The sequence below is a fragment of the Agelaius phoeniceus genome, chromosome 4, assembly GCF_051311805.1.
Source record: "Agelaius phoeniceus isolate bAgePho1 chromosome 4, bAgePho1.hap1, whole genome shotgun sequence".
In the NCBI taxonomy this organism is placed as follows: domain Eukaryota; kingdom Metazoa; phylum Chordata; class Aves; order Passeriformes; family Icteridae; genus Agelaius; species Agelaius phoeniceus.
Genome location: NC_135268.1, coordinates 31,736,144 through 31,761,286, shown reverse-complemented (window position 1 = coordinate 31,761,286; position 25,143 = coordinate 31,736,144). Strand labels below are relative to the sequence as shown.

The window sequence follows — 25,143 nt, the reverse complement described above, 5'->3', positions numbered from 1 at the left end:
GCCTACACCATTGCCAGCCTTCTGCATCTGAGCAAGGAGAAGCAAAGAGTGGTCTGAGTAGGTTGTCAGAGCTCTCCTGGAGTGTGGACATGCTAATTTCCAGGCATCTGTTGGCAGCAGAGAAATTGTGAACTCAGAAATCTCACTGGTTTGCAGATCCTTAAGGCAGTTGTGGGTCTCTCTCACAGCCTTGCCTCAACATGCTGTACTTCAGCTTGTTTTCATCAAGGTCTGTCCCTTCCACCTCCTTGGCCAGGCCCCCTCAGGCCTCCCCATGCCAGCAGTGCTGGATTTAGATCCTGAGGAACATCACCATGGCTCCCAACCCAATCTGAACTGGAGACCCAACACACCCTACCCACATCGCCTCTCTGCCCAGCCTACTCCTCCTTGTGTCCTCCCTGCCATGGCACTTCCAGCCTCACCCGCCTTCTTTTTAGTCTTTAGGCCATCTCCTTGTCCCAGAGCTTCCAGCTCCCTCATTCACTGGTGGTGGGTGGATGTGTGGCTGTCTGTGTGTTGCCATGCCTGAAGACTCCTTAAAGAACAGAGAAAGGTGAAGAAACACCAGGACACACATTTCCATTGAAGCCATGAGCATAAAAACTACACAGAGACCATGTTTCACTGTTACTTTTGGTGGCCACAGGATTATACACACCAAGTTTTGCCCTTCCAACTGGTCTTCATGTCCTTTTTTTATTCATCTGAAAAATGCTGTCATGCCGATGGCCACATAAGAGATGGCAAACAACTAGACAACTGGATGGAGATTCAGTGTGGGATCCCAGGGATGCTTCAGAGGGCTTTGTGAGTTCAGAGTTGTGAATGCCATAGATGCTGTCACAAGTGGTTCACTGACACATATTCCAAGTGGTCAAAAAACAATTTCCCCACAGCAACTTGTGACTCATTTTGTTGCTATAGCCATGCTAGGCAGAAGAGTATCTTGGAAGGCTGTACCAGCCTTGGCAGGAGTGACATTTTTTGGATGAAATTTTCAGGGGTCCCAAGCTTCAAGAAAGTAGAAGTATTGTTCATTTTTTTTACCCATGATTTTCCCTATTGCATGTTTATTTATAAACTGGAGACTGTCTGATGCACACACTTCCATCTGCTGATTTTTAAGCACTCCGGTTTTGAGATATCTTTCTTCTGTTTTGATCAGTAGATACTTTACTTGAAACCCCTATCTGGCTGCTAGCATAGCTTGAAAAGCAAATTAAGTATCTGCAGTGTGGAAGGTTTTGGGTTACTTTCCTCTCAGTGATTATCAGGCCATTTCACGTTTGCACATGGTACCATTAAAATGCTTATAAATGCCCCTCCTCATCCCTGAATTGCTTTGCCTTGCCCAGTTTTAACTCATCATGGCTCTTAACTCTCATTTTTTTCCTGCTAGCAGTAACTTAGATTATGTTCTTGCGTAGCTGCCACCTCTGTTTTCCATTTCCAGAGTTCATTTGCTAACCTCAGGTTTTTTGAGTGGTCCCTTGTGAAGTCACATTCATTTTTTACTTGTTCTCTGCATAACTTTTTTCAGAGGAATTTTAATCTGTTGTATCCTAAATTCAGATTTCTTAATATAATTCTCTAGCTTGTTTGCACACCCTTGGATCTGAGGTACTTCTCATCATATCCAGGCCACTAAGATCCTGATCAAACTAGGCACTTAAGCATGTACTTAATTTAGAGAACAGGTATAATCCAATCCCCGTTCAACACATATACCAGCAGCTGTTCCAATGGGACAAAAGCACATGCTGAAAGTTTCTGTAAATTTGTACAACTTCTGTTCTTGCAATCTAAGCCTCCAGTACAACTGCAGCACCCTCTGGCTCCTAAACATGTTTTCTCAACTAAACAAAAGGAGATTTGCAATACTCTATTGTTTTCATCTTTTCATTTTCATAGGACTTGTCACCTTCTGGGCTTTTAGGTCACTGTAGTTTTTTTACAACCTTTAGAGAAAAGCAACAGCATGTTTTACCATACTGGAATGACAAGTCACCATGCTCTTGAAAAGCAAGAGATCACTTATTCAGAGTAAGCAAAAGGAAGCAGACTTTTTAGACCTCCAATTTCTGAGCAGTAGAATCTTCATTTGTGGAAGAATCTGAAGAAATCAGTTGTGAAGGCTCAAGCTTACACATCTTCCTCCAGGGCTAAGGCCGACAGGCTGCACAGAACCCATATGGTCTCAGACCAGGCTTCAGCTCAGCTCTCTGTTCAGGTGACTTCTTTCCTTCTTGCAGAAAGTGACACCTACCATCCATACAGAAGTGTGTTTCCATGAGATGAAGGAAGGGGGAAAGGCTTCCCACTGCCATCTCCCTGGAGTAATATGTCCGTTTCTTGCCACGAGCTCTCCTGGAAGAGCAAAGTTAGGATTCAGTAATATAGTACTATCCTGGTGATTATTTTGGGGTTTTTTTTCACCCCAAACTTCTAAAAATATTAATTTTTGCTCTAATAACCAAATGCAAATTGAAAAAAAATTTAAAGGAAGTGGCATGACCGAGCAGCAAATGTTCTTTTTACCAGTCAGTTTTGTATTTTAAATTAGACGTAATGTAAAGATAACACTTAAAAACTTTGCACCTTGAGACAATCAGGCAACATTCCCACAGTCAACCAGTTGCAGTACTTAGAGCTTCACTCCTTGTCTCCCAAGAAAAAAGTTGTTTTATATCCTGGCTAAACTGTTGACTTGGAACATGATTTCCAGGCAAAAGGGAGAGCAGAGCACAGACCTGTTTGATTCCTGGCTTGGTGTCCTGTCATTGGCTTACACAACATTTCAGTTTAAATTATTTTGAGTCTTTTCTCTCTCTTTTTTCTTTTTCCTTTTTTTTTTTTTTTTGGTAGGTTTGCCTCATGTTTCAGTATTATCTGTTAAAAATGCTGTGCAGCTTGATACTATCACCAACACCCCAACAGCACTTTAGCACTTTATCACTTACTCCCTTTCAAGCAGAAAAGGAATTTTTCTTGGTGTTAATGGAAGTGCAGTCAAGGGCTGTGTGGGACCCCTCTGAGAAGAGAAGAACATACTATGCATTTAGCTTAAATCAGGTTTGGAGATTTCTTAATAGAAAAATGAAAGGCTTTATTAACATAGGAAACCAATCAGAAGAATCTGCATGCTACAAAGCAGGGTAATATCCCTCAGATGGTACAATTACCCAGACAACTGGAAAAGCTTCCCATTATACAAGTAAGGCACTGCACTGCAAAGCTGATAGCAATGTGGAAAGTTCCAGAAAGGTATTCAGCAAATTCTTCCAGGGAATAAAGGGCGAGCATGTTGCAATCAGCAGCCAAACTTGGATAACATGATATTTAACCTATTAAAGATGTCTAACATTTCTTCATAACAAAATAGAGGAGTCATAAATCACAAAGTACTGATTCCTTTGGGTAACACAATTCTACAAGTTTGAAGACAAAGACTATATTAAGTTTCCTTCTCATTATATTTTCCATGTAGTAACCCTGAGGTTGGAGAGAGAGGTGAGAGGTTGTGGAAATATGCTTTCAATGAGGGAGAGGCAAATATCCTTTGCATTGCTTGAATTTCTTAAGGGAAGAGTCTGCTGCCTAAATAACTGCAAGCATTTTGCCTCATAGGGATGAAACAACAGAAAAATTGGTCTTATATTAAGTAATCTGAATATTATTTTGTAACCAAGACTGACCTTTAAATTTATCCACTTTCCCTATCAAATGCTCTCTTCCAAAAACTAATTACTGAGTCATTCTTTTCCTGTCTCATACAAGCACTGTTTCTTTCCATTTTCAGGGGTTTTGTGTTTGCATGAACTATTCTTGTTTCTCCATGCTAAGGCAATTTAGCTACTAAAAAACCCCAAACAAACACAGAAAGGACACTTCAAAGTAGCCAGACATCATGCGTCAGAAGAGAATTAGAGAATTCGAATAACTGTCTGAGCATTTATTTGCAATTGTTTACCTGATCATTTCAAAGTGCTTTTGAGCCATTAAAGCTTTACAGCGTCCCACAGAGTTGGTGGTTTTTTAACCTTCTTTCACAGACAGTAAAAATGATAAAGAAACAGCTTAGCCGCCCTGCTGTAGGTCATACGGATAGCAAGAGAGAGGTGCTATAAACAAGGTGACAGGGCTACAATGTTCCAGCCATTAGCCAACACCATCTCCTTCTGGAATGAGCAGTCTGAGGGGAATGGGAAAGCCACTGCAACTTCTTGAAAATTATTGCACAAGGCAGCCTTCCCTAAAAACTGGAGAGTCAAAGGTGAATTCTGAATCACACTGTGTATGTGTCTACATTAAAATAAAACCAGTCAGGTGCTTAGATGGTGTTCTAAACAATAGAGGGGGACACATATAAGAAGAGCCTGCTTCTTGCCATCTGCATCTCCCAGGAGCTGTGGGGATACCAAAAGCCCACGCATACAAAAGGATCAACAGGAACACCAAGACACTGGGTGGGAAGGAAGGCTGTGCTACGTGAAGGCACATGAGCAAGCCTTTGTGGGCTGCTGCATCGGGGGCCCACAGCCTGCAGCACTGTTTGCTGTTTGCTGGGCGAGGCTGCCACAGTGCCAGGAGGGGCAGCCCAGGGGTGGGAACACTGCTGTGCATGTGCCATGCCTGTGCCGTGCCTGTGCTGCACATAGAGCCACTCCATCCTTCTGGTCCAGCGCCACACGGGAGGGTTCCTGCAAATACAACACTCAGACTGGACCTGAGGGCAGGGCATGAAGCTGTGTCAGGGGAGGCTGGGTATTTGTTAAAGGTTTCACAGCCACAGGGTGGTTGTGCACTGGAACAGGCTTCAGAGGGGAGTGGTCACAGCTCCAAGCCTGACAGAGTTCACAAAGTGTTTGGACAACACCCTCAGGCACATGGTGTGACTCTTGGGGATGGTTCTGTGCAGGGCCAGGAGCTGGACTTGATGATCCATGTGGGTCCCTTCCAGCTCAGGGCTTTCTATGATTCTGTGACTGCTTCTGAAGTTTCAGCCCTGTGCAGAGCAGCCTCCCCAAGCAGATTGCATCCAGCACTCGGGATGTATGGAGCTGAGATCATGACAGTGCCGTGACGACCACAGCAAACGTTGAAAGGAGTCCAGGCCATTATTGCATAAGACTTGAGCGCTTTTCCTGGCAGTGACTGCAAAGAATATGAAAATGCTAAAACTGAATTTATCCTCAGTTTCAACATCATCTCTCAGAAAGAGTCAAACAGCAATGGAATTTCAAGAGGGAAAAGCTCCTATAAAACTAATGACTTTTCACTCTCCCTCTGTCAGCAGATGATTAATTTCCTGGTGCTGGAGGTGCATCTGAGTGACTCAGAATGGAGTTCTGGAAGTCACAAAGAGGCAAGAGAGGTTCTGACCGAGGCTTAATCATTCTATTCTCAGCCCTAGCTCTGTCCAAAGCACTGCTGAATGGAAGCCAGCAAGAATTTTGTCTTGAAAAAGGCAAAGGAAAAAGTCAAGATAATCTTGGTTTGCAACTTGGGATATCACATTAAGAAGAAACTAAAGCAAGACAGATAAAAAGTAGTATCAGATGCCTGATGTTCAGCACCTAAATCTGTTCTTTTTTTTTTTTTTTTTAATTTGTATATCTACTCCTAGAGTCAGTATAAACTGGCTGATTGGGCTTTCTGAAACATATGCCACATAGGCTGACACATTGATTTGGAGTTGTAAGTTAATTAAACTCACCCAAGTTCAAAAACTTGTCATAGTCACTGCAAAGTAGGTCTCAACTATCTACCTCTAAAAACCTCCTGTGCTAGAGCTGTGAATAGAGACATGATAATATTTATTAAATGCCTTATCATCATTCTATTTAACTTTAAAAAGTACTAGCTAGACAATATAAATCCAGCATGTATGCATATAGATAAGATTACGGTGTTTTTTAATATTGAAATATTTTTACCAGTGTATATTAAGCTACCCTCCCAACACCTAGATATATTAATTTTTAGAAAATCGGGTTTTTTAGGAAGCACCTTTAACTTCTGCAGAACAAAAAGCAAGCGTACCCAGAACAAATTGCCTGATCCACCTCTAACTGTTGGAGTAACTCCAGCCAACTCTACATGAAACTCAGTTGACACACTATGAGAAACAGTAGCTTGGGATAACCTAATTAAATCTCTTTAATAAAGCAAGCAGCTGTTATTCATCGTAGGAGGTTATGTTAGGATGTCTCATCAAAGGAATGTGTACTGAGGTGTTAGCTTCCTCCCCCTGCCCTTTGCCTTGCTGTCCAGCTTTGTCCAACTGCTCACACACCATCCTGAAGGTCCTGGCATCTGGTTTTGCCAGGATATTATTCCAACCTTCTTTCAGCAAGGAACAACGCTGCCCAGCTGGCATCCTCAGCCTGTGCTTTAGCATGCTGTGACATCTGGTGACAAAGTTATCAATGGCACAACTAAACAGGAACACTTTCCAGCTGCTACAGGAGGAACACCGTGGCTCCAGCTCAACCCTTGCCCTTTCAGGGGGCAACTCTGTGCCCTCTTCTTAAAACTGTTCTCTACCACTTGAGAGTCTGCCTACAAATTCCCATCTCCCTCAGGTTCTTTCAGACTCCTACACAGCTCAGGGGCACTGAAGCCCTGCTATATTGAATCTCTACACTTCACTTCCTTTGCAGAGGAATTACCTTGTAAAAGAGAAACATCATCTAACCTGGTACAATTCACTTTTGAAAAACTCCTGTTGCTTTTAATTTTTACATTCTCCACTTGCCTTTCTTTGTTCTCTATTGTTTCAAATCTCTACACACAACTGAGGTGACACTAATGAGCTGCCCAGATCATTTTTTCCTTTCTGTAACAGTGGGTGCTACAGGCATTATCCTCCAAACATAAAGTGCTGGACTTCACAGGTTATGAAAAATCCTTTCTACCAGACTTGCAATTTCCTCTGCCATATCTTGGACTATTATGAGATGGATATTATCCAGCTACTCTTCAATTGCAGACATACTTATTTGCACTTCCACAGTTACTCCTGACTACCTTTGTTCCCATAGTCTGCCTTACAAAACACAGTCTCATTATCAAACAAAAGCAAAGTATTCTTTAGTTTGAGATAATACTTGGACTGGTTTTATCTTCATCCCCTCCTTATTTGACTGTGGAGAAGAGGAGAATTTTTTGGACCCTGCTTCTAATCAGGTGAAATATATTGAGTTTGAAAATGGTCTTGTCTCCAGTTACAGACCCCAACAAAAGGTTCAGATAAACCATTGATGGCACTGAATCACATGACAGAAAGTTCCCAATATTTAGAAATAATCAAATTTGAAAGTTCTTTGCCCTGGAATTGCACTGGTTAATACTCCAGTTATCATCTAAAAAACCCACTTGGTCCAAAAGAGAGAAGAAAACCATTTCAACACGGATTTCAGCTTTCAACAGACTTGTCATTTTGAGTATCTATGTTAGCAAACACTGCCCAGAAACTGTTTCAATGGCTACCTTACCTTATGTGCTGCAACATCCCAGAAGAAATCCATCCAAGTAGAACAGCCCTGTCTGGATCTGGCATACCTGGGCCCAGCCTCTTGTTTCTGCACTCACTCATCTTCCAGCTCACCCAGAATACACCCTACACTCCTGCCCACCCATCATCCAGAAGACAAAACTAGTCCTCACAACAAATGTAGAAAAAATAGGGGGAGCTTGTATTCATTAAATCCCCAAAACCCCTCTTCCAAGTCCTCTGGCTTCAATGTATACAGAAGATCTTCCTTTCTCTGTTTCAAGCTCCTTCCATCTTCACCATGCCAAAACCCCAGATCAAGCCTCATTTAATCTATATCCAAGGAGCAATTTCAATCTACTTAATATGTGCAATCAAATTGCTCACTGCTCGATATATTGCAGAGTTTGGGAATGTTTATGAAGCTGCCACAAAACTTTCAGTGCACTGTAGAGCTCTGCTTTGAACTGCCAAAGAAACTGGAAGTTCTTGCCATAAAATTGAGGTCCAGTGTGTCACAGAGCTCACAATGTTTTGTCTAATTTGAACCTGGAAACAATTTCCTTGTTTTTTTCAGAACTGGTGAGTAACCACTGAGCAACTAAATTCATGCTTCCATGTTAGTACTGAAACAGATTTTCACAGTGCATTTGGCCTTCTAAGAACCTTCTACCTGACAATGGCATCTCCTCTCATAATATCCACATTAAAGAACAGCTGAAATGTAGAATGCTTTTTCCCCACCCATCACACTTCCAAGAGAACCTTTACTTTTAGCTCCTATAGGGATTTTATGAAAGACTGAGGGAGCTCCTATAGGGATTTTATGAAACATTGACATCCCAATATAACCTCTGTATCATATTGGTCAAAATGGTGTATTTTTAGCCAGAGTCCATAATGTTTTATATTTCAATTTATATTTCAATGTATGCTTGTGAAATGTATTCCTATGAGAGATGCCTCACCTGATAGGGGCATGGTGGTGCTCCCAGCTGCTATATGCTGAAGTAGAGCTGGCAGCACATCTTTGCTTTGGGATGCCCTGGTACAAGCCATGCAGGAATTCTCTTTGGCTTCTGAGGGCTTCAACAAGGCAGGCACATGAGAAATGCCCTCTGGGGCCAGACCAGTCATCCACCCAGTCCTGCAACCTATCTGTGACAATGGCTGTACTGTAAATAAGTGTGTAAAAATAAAAATGCAGTAATATATCTGGCAGAGCTTACTCGATTGCAATTGTTGTAATCATTTCAATAGAACACTCAGTTTGGATTGGTAACGTTCACATCTATATTGTGTTCTGAACAATCCTAATGACCAAACAAAATAAACTCGGTCAGTTTAATCTCTTAAGCCATCCTCAAAGAGTCTTTCTAATTACAAACAATGAGCAGGCAGCACCTCTTCATGAGGAAAAAGGGAGAGAAATATTAAATGCATACAAACCCCATAGGTTAAATTGGCTTATTAAAATACATTCATCCTGGCTAGCCTATTTTATTGAGCAGAGCCAGAAAATGGCTCTAAGTGGGCATGGAGGGAGTCTCTCATGTTGTTAATCATCTTCAAAAGAGTGGAGAACCCACTAGAATACCCTGTATGGAAAGGAAGAGGGAGGTCCCTACACACCCCTGAAAATCCTCTGGGGCTGCACAATACAGCTGTAGCCAGCCTGAAGTCTCTCAGTGGAAGGATGCCCTGAAGACTTCTCCTGGGATGTACTCCATCTTCTCTCACCAACAACTCTCTTGGGGTGCAAGCAGGACCCAGTACAGGCAGAGCTACAGCACCAGCTCTGCACTGGTAATTTCCAGAAAAAAACAACCAGTTTCCTTAGAGGTAGGTGTTTGGCTGGAAATTAAATCTTTTTTCAAAAAGCAGAGATAGGGAGGAATACTTGACCAGACCTTCTTCCAGTTTCCTGGAGTTAAAGATTGCACTGGCCTGTGGACTCTCTCCTCTTGCCCCTGAACTCAGACACAGTCTCAGTAACCTGTGACTTGGAGGGTGCTGCCTTTCACACTGCTTTCTAGCTTTGGCCTTGTCAGCAGAGAACACAAGAGAGATGGAAAAGTGATAGAGCACTCAGGGAAGGCAGAATCCTTAGAAACAACCAATAATGTACTCAGACAGACAAGTTAGAAGTCAAACACTATAAAATAACATTGTCAGATGTTCTCAGAAATGGCCTCAGAAATGGAGAACTGGACAGTCACACAATGCTGGCTCTCCCCAGTCCCAGATGTTGAACTGTTATGAAGTCAAAGTTGCATGAAATACTTTCCTAACTTCACTTTTCCATGGATGTAATAACTATCCATACCACAAGGGTGTTTCACAACTGCAGAATGGGAAGAGAAGAGATACACAAGACACTTGGTCTTAAAATGTGATCCATGCTATGAAAAACAAATGAGAATTCTGGATCTGACCTAACTGTGAAGCAATTTCAAGTGATAATAAGACACCAATGATAAATTTGTTAAATCTGGAGTACATGTGGAACTCATCTGAAGCATACAGCTGAAAAATAAATACACAACTTTTAAAAGGGATGCAAGAGGACATTCTGTTCATACAACTAGCTGAGGACAGTCTAGCCTCCAATTATACCATTTGTAGACATAAGTTTGGTAATTTTTTTTATGTATGTTAATACTTATTGTTTACACAATAGTTCATGAAGACAGTGCTCTCCTCCCCAGTTTAGAGACACCTAAAGTCACTAGGTGCAATACAGCAAGGGGTTTACCACTAATTCATAGTGTATTAATCTTCTAGCTCAGAAGAAAAAAAAATCAACATTTGGTTTCAAAAACATCCCAATTATTTTGAATTGCTCATGGATTTCCAATATCAGCATGTTCACAAAATAGCCAGAGCCAATCATTATTGCAATCATGTTGTTGGTATGTCCATAGCAGGACCAAATAAGTTAATCTTTTGAAATCTTTTCCAGCATGATATTTCTGTGATTTCATCCCATGAAATGTGTGCTGCCTTTTTTTTGAATCAAGCTTCAATGTGCCCAGACTGTCCCTTCTAGATTCTGTCTAATCTCTTCTTGAAAGACCTCAGTGTCAGCAACTCGGCAACTCCCCAACAAAGTTTGTTCCAAAATCTAAGCCTTCTGGATATGTCTATGGAGCATCTCTGTTTTCCATCTACTACATGGTTTGTGTTTATGTTATTTCTTTGTAGTTCTTAGCAATTCTCATTACTGACATTTATGGACAACATTTTGCAATAACCTATCCCATTCTCATACACTGATTTCCGTTTATTCACTGAATATGGAACTTAAGTCTCTAAGCTGGGTTTCTTTTTTCTGTTTCCTGTGCTAGAAGCTTACTAGTCAGATGTAGAGATGCTGAGCACTGAAGTTACTGATGGATCTGGGTGTAAGTACCCCTTGCCAAGCAGGTTCATCTCCATATAAGTCTTTTTCAGAAGAGAATGCAGCTTGAAATGAAAGTAAGAATAATTCTATGACAAGCCGTGCTCAGAGAAGCTTTTAGTGGCTAAAATAGCACATGGGTTTGCAGTTAGCTTTTAGAGAAGGAAAACTAGATGCATCCTCCTCCCCATCAACAGTGTAATTTAACATCAGGCTGCTTGCTGCCATTCATTTTTCTAACAGGTTTTGACCTTCCATAATTCAGGAACATTTTCCCACTTAGCAGAGACTTAATTTCCACTCTACAGCAAAATCTTGAAGCAGGTGAATATTGCCATATAACACTGATAATGACCAAAGTCAAAGCATTTTCTATTCCCTTTTTTTTCTCCAGATCCAAAGCATCACTCCAAATCATCATCCATAGCCTAATACTGAAATCAAAAATAGTTAAAGTGTACTTCTATGTCAAACACTGATAATTTATCAGTAAGGGGGGATGGACAGAGATTTATTAAGCAGACAGTGACTCCAAAGTACTGTGGCATTTAAAAGGGAGCATTCTAAATTTTCAAGGACTTTTTGGATTACTCCATGGAGAAATCAGGATGCAGGATGCACACGTTATACTGCAGCCTTTCACAACACAACAGCCTAAAGGTAATGAGAAGATTTTCATACTGCTGAGGGCAAGTGGTCAGTGAATCCTACAGTAAAATATTCAGGAAAATTACCTCAATCTTTGCTCTCTGCATGATTCATATTCTTTTAAGTTAACACTGAAAACAAAACACATGAAAATGCAAGTATGATGAGTGACTAGCTGTAAACACAGAACTGTCTGGTCAAAAACAGATGTAATTTTTACTCCCTTCATTTACTTTTTACTTATTCCCTTCATTTACTTTACACCTGCATGCAATGTTACCACTGAGAATTAAAACCCCATCACACTGGATAGGTTTTCAGGCTAAATTCAGTTTACTGAGTATTCAAATGAATATGCAATGGACATGGGACCCACTCTAAAACCCTCACAAAAAACTATCTTCACAGAATCAACTAGGCTGGAAAATACCTATGACATTTTTGAGTCCAACCTATAACCTAACACCACCTTGTCATAATTATTTAACTTTCAGAACTGAAAATTTAACCAGAAGAAAGATTTCTATTCATTTCACAAACTACAATCTTGGTTTTTTTTTAAACATAACATCTTTAAAGGCTTCCTATGCCTGTAGGACAACCATGTAGGCAAAAATTTCCCAATCAAGAAATATTTGCTAAGCACAGATACTGTAAATACCTGGTTCCACATTTATAAAGAACTTCATAGAAGACAAGTGCTACGTTGCTTCAACACCCTAAGAAAGTTCCTCTATTTTGGAAACATTAACACTTTCTTCCCAAAAAAGAACAGTCCAAACCAAGTTATAACTCCAGTCCATATACTGATATAGTTTCAGAACAAGCTGTTCATGAGAAAAGGCCAAGGAAAGGCAAACAATAAGTCTGGCTCTCTCTCCACCAAATGTCTTTTATGCTACTTTGACATTGTAAAAAGAGCATTTTCTGAGGTGAAATTTATATTTTCAACCATACAAAGACTTTTACCTTGCCAAAAGAATATAAAGAAGGCCTGGTAAATGAAAACCAGCCCAGCATTGATATATGAAGTACTAGTGTCTCCTCCCTTCTCACTCAATGGGATTAGTTTACAATAATGCGTATTTTCACAACAAGAAGCCCACATACACCCCTGTCATTACAGAATTGTTTACATTTCTATTATTATGTCATATACAAGGGTAGGACTCAACATGCCACATGCAAACACCAACTTTTCATCTTCAGTTACTGCAAATGTGTGTCACGAAACAGGCCTAGGCTTGGTATTACCCCTGAATCTCTGTGATCCTTACATTAGAACTGCAATCCTGGTCTTGAATGTCATTAAAATACTTCACAGCATAAAGTCCCTGCAGCTACCAAAAGCAATTTGCATGCACCAAAGACCCTACCTACAGTATGTGAAGATGCTCAGTTTTGTTTAAATTTCACAAGCATTTTCTTAGTCTTTCCAGGTCTGAAAGACCTGTGAACTCCTCACTGCAGTTCAGAAAATGCAGAGTGCCTTGGATTAGGACATTTACCCAGGGAAACGCACTGTCCTCCCCGGTGGCAGGACGTTCATTGCACACAGAGCTGCACTGCTCCATCTACACTGGTGCTGCTCACAGTGCTGCCTTCTGCTACACAGGCACAGGCACAGCCAGGCACAGGACAGGCTCTGCACGAGGCTGGTAAGTCAACATTACGATGGGAAAAATTCACCCAATGCCAAGTGCTCCAGCATAACCACATAACACTTCATTTGTGTGCTAAAAACTCAACTGGGAGTTAAATGAATTAGATCCTTGTGCACAAGAGAAAGTTAACCCTTGCTGAATAAACCTCTTTTTTTTAGTGTATCAGAATTCAAAAGAATATAGTACTTTAAAAATAGTTTAATTTGAATGCAAATTAAATGACTGACATACCGTGTCCTCAAATATTCCTGTTTCATAGTTGTTTCTTCTTTTTTGTTGTTGTTTTGTGAGTGCAATGTTCCACCAGGGTCTTCATTTTCCTATGTGCAACAAAACAAAAGATATCTTCTAAGAGCAGATGAAATAAATCAGAACACTCAAAGTCAAGGCTCTCACTCTGGTTTGACTTAAAGCAGAAAAAAACACATTACAAAGTACACCAAGAGTTTGCCAAGTCTCTTTAGTGACCCAGAAACTGATTATGATGTACTGAATTTTGCAAGTTACTAAATCTGTCCACATATACAACACCAAAACAAAATGCTGGGACTCAGTCACCAACAGGATTTTCTGTTCAAAATTAGACAGATGCAGTAGCATAGGGACTCTCAAGGAAATCCCTTGGGATTAACCCCTCCCACCAGTTAACCTTGGTGGTTTTCTGGATGAAACCAACAGGCATAGAATTCTCTGAAGATATCAGCTGCACCTTCAGTGGAATATTTCTATCAGCTGTGCTGCAGAGTCATCCACGGTAACCTCTGGCCCTCAAGAAGCCCGGGCTGAGACTGGAGGGCTAAAGTCAAATCTTCATCCCAGTGGCTGTGCCTGCCTCCTCCTACGTCTGCACTCCTGTCAGTGTGTGAAAATAACTGCACTGTTCCCAGCTCCCTTAGGGAGAGGTTCAGGACAAAGACAAAACTTTGCATTCAGAAGTATCATTCATTTTTTCATCAGCACAGGGTCCTGACCCAAAGCCATCTCAAGCTGGCTGTTGTCTGTCTGTTTGCTCCCCTGGGCTTTTGACCAGCACAGGTTTCAGCATGGTATAAAGCTGGGCACAGTTATTTTCACACACAAATACAATGACAAAAGGTCACCCTGGCTGTGCCTATCAAAGCCAAGGGGTCCTAAATGTAAGAACTGACTGAATAAGTGTACAGAAGGACAAGTCTGGAAAATTTAATTATATGTGCTACAGAAAAATCTGTCTTTGTTTCCTGAGCTGTTCTTGCTTTCATACTCAAGTGTTTTGTGTTTCCCACGTCAGTAAGCACCACCACTTGGGAATGGCTGTGTCCTTGGGTGGACACATGATTCATGGTGTTGTTGCTGCAACTTCTGTGTGTCTTCCTGGAAAATTTCTGTCTTAATGGTACTTTTTTTCTTAAAGAAATGTACTTTTAAGTCAAACCAGGTTTACAAATATCTGACCTAGTCAAGTGAAGTCCAAGTGGGTAAAAGGCAGTTTTATTTTCTTGCTACAAATTTTCCAATGACACCTATTTTTATGTTACCAAGGGAAACCTTCATGATTTACTAACTACAAGCCCTTTAATAAACATAAATTCAAATAAGCACTTGTAGAGAACAAAAACAAATGCTTCATTCTGAAAGGTATGTTTTCCTTTTAAACACTTCTTCTGTTAGAATAGAAACATAAATTCAACTGATTTTCACTTTTTTTTTTTAAACAAAAACCTACTTCCCCCCACCTCCCATCCCAGATGGCTAGATGTTGATTCAGTGCAAAGAACTTGGGAGGCTAAGCAAACATGAGCCTAGTTTGACAATCCATTATAACTTGGCTAATGCTCCTCTGTCACCAATAATCAAGGCTTTGCTAACACTTTCATTTCTTTCTTTTTTTTTTCACCCTGCTCAGCTGAATCACCAGGATTTCTTTTCTGTCAAGAGGGCCCTTTCTTTTAAAGCTTCTTAAGGGAAAAATATTTCTTTCTTCAATGAAGCCCTTGAAGTGGTTTGCTTCTTGCAGGTGAATTCGCAGAAATGTTGGTTTGCAGAATAGTTTCAGGCATAGCTTTCTCTCTGCCCCCCTCCTTTTCCAATGCAGCCCTGTGCAGGGCAACAGTGCCCAGCTGCAGCAATTAACCCTGTATTGTCTGCCCTGCCCCAGCACTTTTTGATAGAAAACCCAAATCTGAGGCTTGATTTAACAGAAGTCACGACTCTGCCCCTTACAAAGTTTCTCAACCTTATTAGAAAACCTCCAAACAAAACAGTCCCACTACTTCAGACTTCTTTATCAACTTCTTTATGGGGGGCTGAAACACCAGTTTTAAAGGCACATTGAGCCACAGTGCTAGCTTGTGGGCATAGGTTCTCCAAACACCCAAAATCAGGTTCTCCCAAGGGAAGTCTGCATGAAGTGAACCAACAGTTCAGACATGGGTGCACAAGCCTGCGTGCATCCCAATCCCTGTGGAGCAAATATAATTGCACCTTGGCTTGTTGGTACAGATGTCTCCAAAGAGGCTCTGGCATGGCCACAGGCTCTGCTCTTGCCCTGTTCCCATGAAGGAAGGAGCAGTGGCTGTACCGAGAACACCAGCACCTGTCTCAGCAAAGGAGCCTGAGGGGGCCTGGCCTGGCACACAAATCACAGGCAGTGCAGGAGGGATGGGTGTCCTGCTTCTACCAGGCAATACATCTCTCCTGGGCAGTCTCCAAAGTCAGTGAGGTGAACCCCATGCTGGGCTGAGGTAAGCAAAGCTTGGCAAGTTTGTATTTCCCTGCGGAGCGTCGCTGCTGCAGGCAGGAGCACCTCTGGACTGGACAAAACCTAACAAATGGGGATCTCCAACTTCTCTCAGCTGGGGTCTCTTGGATGAAGCATAGCAAGAGCAAAAAATAAACCCATTTTACCCAGTCTCTGTGGGAATACAAACATCTAAGAAGATTTTGTAATGTGAAGTTTAATATAGGAAACAAGGGTGGTAACATATTGAAAAGATCCTACGGCTGTAGAACTTAATTTATAAGAACAGTGACTTACAAGGCCTGAGAATTACTCCTGCCAATGCCCTCAGACCCTGTGTTTTAAATCACTTTAGTGCTCTCAAAGATTGGGGATTTCAGCATTCAAAAGTGAATTCTAAGGCCTTCATCCAGAGAGCAAGCTTTAAAACTGTCATATTTGCAAAGGCTTTGAAATCTCTTTCCTGCCCCCCTCATGGGAAAGGCAACCCACCCCCCCCACCCCCCCCAAAAGCAATAAGCTTAAGGCAGAAATGTTTCTATAGCACAAGTAAAGCCTTTTCCCATGCCTTTCCTCACTGCCACCAAGAGAAGGCACAGCCCTGTAGGGGACCCTCTGCAACACGAGGTTGCCCTGGGCAGGGAGTGACCGCACTGGAGTGGAGTCCATGGGATGGGTGGTCAGCTCCCGGAGAGCAGGACAGGATGACCCACTGTGGCCCCACATGCTGCAGCATGCTCCCACCTGCTGGGATGAGCATGGGGCCAGTGAGCTCCTCTCCCACCACAAATTAAGAGAGAAAAGACATACCTGTCAAGGCAAGGCTAGTGTGCCTGCCCCACTTCTAATGCTGCAGAGAAGAGGGGGCCCAGCTTTCGATGGCAGGAGCATCCTAAAGCACTTGACTTGCAGAGCCAAACAGTCAGTGAGCCAGAAGAGGTGGAGGGAGCCAGCAGAGAGTACAGCATCCAAATTAGCAAATCCCTTAAGCACGTGTTTAAGAGCTTTACTAAACCTGAACCACAGGCTGTCGTCATAAATGGCCCTCACATATCCTGGGATACCTGTTAGTACTCCACAAAGGGACAAGGAGGCTGCTCAAAGCCCTGCAAAAGCATACCATAGCAAGCAAACAGAGCAGGGGGAGGTGGGTAGAGCCTGCAGCCCTCCTTAGCAAAGATGATCTGCATCCAAAGGGATGCTCCTTGGAGCAGTTCACTTCTCTGGGCAGTCACAGTGACGTATTATCATACAACATCTTTCCTCTCTTTTTTCTTTTGCCCTGTTTTTTTTCCTCTAATGTTGTTTATTTCAAGTTCTCATCTCCAGTGGAAAAGCCTTATCCTACATATGTTCTGCAGATTATTGGACTCACCTCCCCCTCCAAGTGTTTCAACAACAATCACTTGTTTTCTGTGCAGCGAGAGGGATTACAGCCCTGTGGCATCCTTCTGCATTCTTTAAAATCTTCTCTCCTCTCTGGGGAAGAATCTGTTTCTGATGTTAATGTGGTGCTATGTGTTTTTAAAGTGTTCTGATCCTGCCTGCTGTCACCACAACATGGTGATAAATTAAGAGTTTAATTTCAGTTTAATTTGCACATGCAGATTAAGAAACACAGGGGACAGGGCACGGAAGGACAAGAACAACTCTAATATCTCTGCCTCGCTCATGCATTTCTGGTGACTGTAACTGCTTCATCCTAGTGTTGATGAAGAAAAAGTAAGAAGATTTAATAGATGCAATATTATTTTTACTCAGATATTATGGAAGGTGAGAATTTAAGAAAAACTCCTTGGCAACAGAGTTAACACAAATCCTCTCACTTGCCTGAAGTTTCTCTTCTTCGTTCTTAGTAGTGCAAGAAGGCAGCAACATGCTGCAACATGCTGAAGTATGCCCTTAACCCCTTAACTGAGCTGAAGAGGTTTGGATAAACAATTATTCCAGCATGGGAATTACTCATTCCAGTGAGATGGATAGAAACAGGGATGAAGGCTCTCCAGTGGAGGCACAAACCCTCCAAAGACACCCAGGAGGAGAAAATCTCATCCCTACTGAAGGCATGATGGTCTTCAGCCCGACCAGCCATGGTGGAGCTGTTCAGGATGCAGGATCTTCTGCTAGGTTGCCATATGGACAGCCAGCCTTACCAACCCTTGCAAAGACACTGGGGGGACTCTACATCTCTCAGGCACCCCATTTCTCCAACCCTTAGAGGACAGAGACAAGTTTACAAAATGTTATAAAGAAAAAGATTGGAGCAAAGACCCCTCAGATCCTGGCAAGACTGTTTAAATTGATTGAAGTGATAAAAATGGAATGCCCATATTTTGACTGTAACATACAGAAATTGTGCTGGGCACTAGGAACTTTTCAAAGAGTGCTAATTTATAGATGCTTTTCTAATATTACTTTTCCTTTAATGTGCAGCTGCAACAGCAAACCACACACACTGTAGATTTTATAACCTTGCTAATTTTCCCTAAGTCTTGGGAGATATTAGTGGTAAATATAATGGTATTTTGTTCCAACCTAAGAAGAAAAAGAAAAGTGAAAACAAAAGAATTTGTTTTCAGAGTACAGTTAACAGCTAAATTGAAGAGATATCAACTCTGATCCCTACAGAGCAGCCAGTGATGCCAGGGAGATTGGTTTGTACTCTCAATTCAACTAAAGAAATTGGGGAGTTATGTTTATTCCTGTTGATGTTAATGAGAAAAACAGACATCCCAAGCATGCAGGAAAAAAATGGCAGCCTAAAGGAAATGCTGTACAAATCAGTAACCTAATGGGCTGCATGCAGAAGAGTTGGAGCTATGGGAAGAGACACCCTGGGAGCATTGCACTGGGTGAGGTACGTGCAAGGAGAGGAATCATCTTCCAGCTCTGCAACATATTTTCCCACTTTCACATTCCCATTTCTAAAATAGACAGCTATAAAACCAGATCATTAGGGTGTGCAAGACGCTCAGATACTGAAGAAAGGAGGAGCATGTAAGAGCTGAGACTGAAAGCCTCATCCTCTGTTAGCATCACCATCCAAAGCACCAACCAGCCATTTTATTTTATGCCAGCTCTTAAAGCTTTGATTGTTGCTTTTGTCTCATAGGAGAAGAAAACAATGATTTTCATGGCAGAAATGCTCAGAATAGCTCAGTAATGGGGTACCAGCCTATATTTCAAAAATTTAAGGGGAAAGCTTTTGATCCAAGTCAAAAAGAAGAGAGCTTTCACTGCAGGTTTGCCTGACTGCCTATGCTGAGGGGCAGCAAAGTAACTTTCTCTATGACTAAACATTTTCTGGGGACATAAATTAAGATCTTCTGTTTAAATTCTAACCACAGTCCAAATTTGTAAATAAAACACTTTAGTCATGCCTTAATACAAGGGGGGCAGACTGCACAGACAGGTTGTCTACAACAGACCCAAAATGGAACTGGAGAACTTTCTCCCCATTCTGTGGACTTTTGTCCTTGCTTGTAGATCTATGGGAAAAATTCACTGTCGAACCCTCAGAGACGTCCACAATGCTTCTCACATTCCAAAATCTCTGGGACAGCTCACATAATAAAATATTTGCTGGAAAGGCACCAAGGCATATTAAGTACAGAGGCAGCCTTAACTCTCACTTTCCACAATTTCATGAGCCTGAGTCAGAACTGCAATGTTTTTTGAACTATATATGGACTTAACTTATGGCATTTCTTCACCCATCCAACACCTTTTTATTTACTCCCATATGTTATCTCATATTATCTCATTAGTTAGGTTATTTTAGCTGCACTTAGCATGCAGGTGATATTCCAGTTTGCTACCTAGTCATAAAACTCTGTATCCTTCTATTGTCATTGGGGTTTTCCAAAATACGCACTAATTCTAGCATCTCAAGATATATTACACCAGCTGAAAGCATTATTAAGCATTTCACTACTGTAATAAAAATGAAAATGTATGAATGGAAAAATCAAAGATTTTTTGTACTCCATTCTCATTATTCTAATTTTCATTTGCTTCTTATTCTATATACATCCTGATTAACAAATGCCACATGAGAGACTTAAAACTAAATGGTCTGGAAATGGGAATAGAAGTTAAGTAAGTTCATAATGGCACCCAGAGATCAGCAAAAATAATTTTTAAACTGTTCTTCACCAAGCTATTAAACCACAAGGCTAGCTACACTCACCAGCACAAAAGCAATGATATCATCAGCTTGCCAATCTATCTTCCATTTTAAGACCACCATCAGTCAAGCAGAAGACTCAGCCTGTTGGGTTCATTCCATAAATAGTTATCAGCCACAGCACCTCACAAGCAGAGTGAGGAAAGAATGGTAATGTCCAGGAATGAGTTTTTGTTGCAAGGAAGGAGCAGCAACAGAAATTAAACCTGCTTTGTCCTTAAACTGAGAGATCATCCTCTGGCTCACAGAGAAACCCAACCAACTCTCTCTCTCTTTCCATTTTGTCTTACTGGTCTGAGGCCAAGACTTTGCAGGCAACTCTGGCATAAAAATTCAGCATACCAAATTTGTATACTCATTTACGAAATTAATGGAAAAACAGTTTATCTCTTAAATCTTTACATTTGAAAATTTTATATTTTGGAGTTAGTCAGCACTGCCCACAATTCATGGTGGCTACTTCCTTTCTTAGACATCAAACATGAAAGGCTTCCTGAACTATGTGTTTCCTCCTGTAGTACATATGAAATAAGTTTCCTAACCTACAGCATTTATGTTCTATTCAAAAAAGACTAGTTGATGAAGCACCATTGGGTGAGATGGCAATTAATGAATTTTCTCAATTGTTTCAGAGAGAACAAGAATTTCTGGGTATACCTGCTGAATTTTCAATAATTAATTAAACAGGTGAAATAATAGGCAAAAGTAAACAACATCAGTTCTTTTGATTCATTACAGGCTGTACAAAAAAAAATCACATTTTGCCACAGATTTGTGAAAAGTGACAGTGAGACTAAGTTGTAAAGACTGAAAATACCAAAGATCAAAGTAAAAATAAGAAGCAAGTAGCTTGCAGTGTTAAAGTTTAAGGTGTGGGGTTTTTCAAAATAATCTGCCAAGACAGGTCAAATGCTACTGGTCTTAAAAAAAAAATCCCTGTGTATTCAATCTGGAAACTCAGCAGGATCTTCAAGCTCATATCAATCAACTTGAAGTGCTTATTTCAGCTCTAATGAGCCTTTCTGAGTATGTACTATGCACTGCAGAGTGTATCAGCAAAATCATCCCCAGCTCTACACAGCACTCCCACTTCCAAACAAGGAAATAAAAAGGACAACAAACAGGACTTATCTTCTCCTTTAACCAGTGATACATACCTTACAATTAGCATGCCTATGGTTCACTGAGGGGAAAAAGTAACAAAACATAACAAACATAATTCTTCTGCTAAAAGAGTGCTGCTCCAGCAGCACTATGATCTCCAGGCTCCAGTAGGACCATTGCCAGAAGCAGATCAAAATCTCATTCCTGTCACCAGGCACAGTTTTGTGAAACCATGCATGCCAAAGCCTAAGAAATATTGTGCAAAAGTCAAGCTGCATGTTTTTTGAGGAAGAGTTACTGGCACACAGTGTATTAACACATAGCAGTAACACAGAAACCTGTGCATGCGCCCTTTATATGGAAGCAAAACCAGTACAGATGTTTGCTATCAGTGCAAACCTGCACCCTTTTATGTACATCATCTTCAGCCATGCACAGAAAGTTCAACAACTATCCTTGAGTGAGGAAAAACATATGGTTCACATGTATCCCCCTAAATCAAGGAGAAACAGTGCTCTGCAGGGGTTAATGCACTAAGGACTCAGCTGAATCAAAATCTGTATTTGACTTTCCTACAGAGATCATGAGATCCTGACTAGCCAATTCCTCCCTAATTTCTCAAAACAGAGGCTATGCATGCCAATTATACATATCAAATGTTCAAAGAGCTTAGTGTTCCAGCTATTTGTGTGGAAAGCAAACCTTAAATACTATTAATTCCCTAACTCTAACCACACAAATACATTAACACTGACTTTCATTAACACAGCATGGAAGTATATTCAGTGTGAGGGTGTCATAGTCTCAAAAGAACCCTAAACTACTGTAACTTGTAAGTCAAGCCAAAAGAGAGGAATGTGTTGGTGATGCCTTCTAAATGATAAATCTTCAATACTTCTTACTAGGACTAATATTTGGCATCACTTTCCAGTTGTTTCAGAGTGCTACATTTCTCAAAATGAAACTTTAGACCATACGAGTCTGGTCAGGTGAAAATGGTTGTTGTGAATTGTATTGTCTGTCAGATAATTATCTATTGCATCTTGCAAGTTTTCAACTATGTATTTTACTCTCTACTAATTATCTGATAAATAATAAAAAATAATGTTACTTAGATATTAATATTTATTAATATTAATAAATTTGTTCTTAAGAGTCAGCTACCATATTAAGTACGATTGACCTCCTTCACAGAAACAAAAAATGCAAATCTGAATGTTTCTTCAATACAAGATCAGCAGAAGAAGTAACTGCTCTAGAAAGAAAGTGGACAATGTTCTCTTTCAACTGCTTCTGAAACTTCCAGCCACCCCCTAGTTTGCATAGCATGAGAAAATACAACTGAGAATGGTTGCTGCAATATAAGAAATGAACACCGTGAGTCTTGGAATTGCTTAAAAGTGAAATAAAAATGTAGATATCAATTCCTCAAAGCCACAGGCTTCTGCTTAGGGCTGGTCAAAATCCCACTATAATTAATATTAATTTAGTGATTCGTTTTAAATAGCTGCCTTTCATAACCATTGTTCATGTAATATGAGCAAAACCACATTTTGAATTCTGTGGGATATACCCCATTTCTCTTACCAGTTCAGGAAAGCATAAGAGATATTCCATGATGAATATGCTGCACTTAGCTGTGATTTTATTGTCCCTCCTTCTGCTGCCCTGTGGAATGTGCAGAGAAGCTGGTTCCTGTGACAAGGAAAACAATCCAAAATGAGTGGGGTCCAGAAGGTAAAAAACTATTATTAAATTCAGTGTATATTCATAGGGCTATGGCTTCTATCTAGTTTCTATTCTTGAAAATTCTGGTTCAGCAGACACCCTGTCATGAGTCTGCTTTTTCAGCAATCCAGAGGACATCACCACTGATGTAACTGGGTATTTGTCATATAATTGCTCTGGGACAGCATACTCTATAGATTTGGTACATGACTCTGTATGTGCTACTGGGTTATTAACAAAAAAAGACATTAATCACTGTGACAGACAGAAAATAGCACTATTCTCACTCTCTGAACTGAGACATCAAATAGACCCATTGCTAATTAAGATGATGACAGCTAGAAATTAGATTTCAAAGACTCTGTTTATTCCTCACTTCTAAAAATTATTCCTCGCTGTCCTAACCTATTCCTTCTCACAAATCTGGTAGTAAAACTTGAGGCAGCTCTTCTGTGATTCTGCAGAACAGTTTCTTGTTAACAGACACATAATAATGACAAATGAGAGAGAAGAAAGTGGTTATTAAGCTATTAGAAGCTAAATGCACTATTTGAGCACTTCCAGCATTTATCTAGCTTTAACTTGCTTTTCTAAGCCAGGAATAGAAAATTATACAGAGCAGAAAATGTAAATCATCAATGACGTAATAATGACCTGTGTGATACCTTGGAAGGGTTTAAGCATACCTTTAGATTTTCTTAACAAAAAACCCCATTGTCCTATCCTGACACAGGAGTTCCTGCTTACTTTCCTCACGGCTTTCCAGCATACATTAACCCTCTCTGTTACGTAACACTGCACAGGCACCCATGTCTCTGTCTGAAAGGATGCAGCAATATTTACCTGCATGTGGCTGAGCAGCCAGCAGGAGGATGGGACCGAATATTAAGTTCTATTTTCTTAACTTGTAAGAAATACTCAGCTACTACACACTACCACTGAATTCTTCCTGGTGCTTGTCAAGGGGAAAATGTAAAAAAGGTGAAAGGCAAGCACGCTGTGCTCCCCGAGTGATTTGTCATAGGAACTTGACAAACTCTTGTGCAAAGGCACCTAGCAGTGGATTAAATTACTCTGGATGATTTCTTTTTAGATTGCCAAAAGAGGAATGAATATGAGGAACCTGACACATATGTGCCTGGTAGGAGCAGACACTGAGACAGAGCTGGATGGAAGAGCTTGCTGGGAGATCTGCAAATCCAAAAAGAGCAGATGTGAGCAAAGCTGCCCTCAAAACCAGATGGTACCAAGAAAAAAGTGAATCCAGAGAAACAGCTGAGGTGAACCTCTTTCCAGAGATAATCCTTTTTTTGTCTCATTAAGAAGACTATTGAGCTGAGAGGTGGCAAGCATTATTTAAAAACAAAATCTTTACTGGGGGAAAATCTGGAATGTTAATTTTTTTGCTGTTTTCTGAAGCTTGAGGTTTGTGTGTTTGTCGAGTCATGCTTTGAAACAGTCTTTTATCAAAAGTATTTATGGTTGGGGGTTTTTAGACAAAATATTTTGATAATGTGCTTTGAATATGTTCCAATAACCATTTCAAAACAAATTACCACTGACATTTTCAGGAGGTGAAGTGTTGGAAAAGCCCAGCTTTTCCCACAAGTCTTGTTTTGCTCTGGAAGAAACTCATGCAGGAATGAAAACATATTTCTCATCAAACTTCAAAAAGCTCATCTGGTAATATGGGGAGTTGAATTATTGGAGATGGTGATTCATTCATTTAAAAAACCGCACTCGAACAGAAAGAGTATCCCACAGGGAAAAACACTGTGTGAGTGTCAGAGGTAATTTGCAGCAGTGACTTTCTCACCTTGGTTAAATGTTCATAGGAGGGAGTCTGAGCAGAAAAGTGATCCCTTCAGTCTTTTTGACCAAAGACAGCACCTGTTTCAAAATAAATTATTTTTTAGCATACCTAGTGTATCCTTTTCTGAGAATAGGTATCTTTTCTTCATTTTTCTCATGTTGAAATTGGCCTTTTGAAACTGCCTACATTTTGCAACTTGGTTTTACTTTCTTTCTGTGACTATGTAAAAAAGAAGTTACAATGTAGTTGAAACTATAATTACATTAATGTTGTTTTTATAAGTCAATGTTGCATTAACTGCAGGCTGACAAAAAAGATGTAACAGAAGAAAAAGAATTTCTGCCTTCACCTAACTTAACATATAATTACAACAGTAGAGTGAG

At 40.6% G+C, this 25,143-nt stretch overlaps 1 long non-coding RNA gene across 1 annotated transcript; it reads right to left on the bottom strand.

Annotated features, from left to right (window-relative positions):
- Positions 1–394: 394 nt before the first annotated feature.
- LOC143693830 (uncharacterized) lies at positions 395–16,839 on the bottom strand. Its single transcript, XR_013181811.1, has 4 exons — positions 16,740–16,839; positions 13,442–13,530; positions 2,270–2,370; positions 395–538 (listed from the first exon to the last, which is right to left on the bottom strand). It is a non-coding gene; the product is annotated as an uncharacterized LOC143693830 (long non-coding RNA).
- Between the last annotated feature and the right edge of the window lie 8,304 nt (positions 16,840–25,143).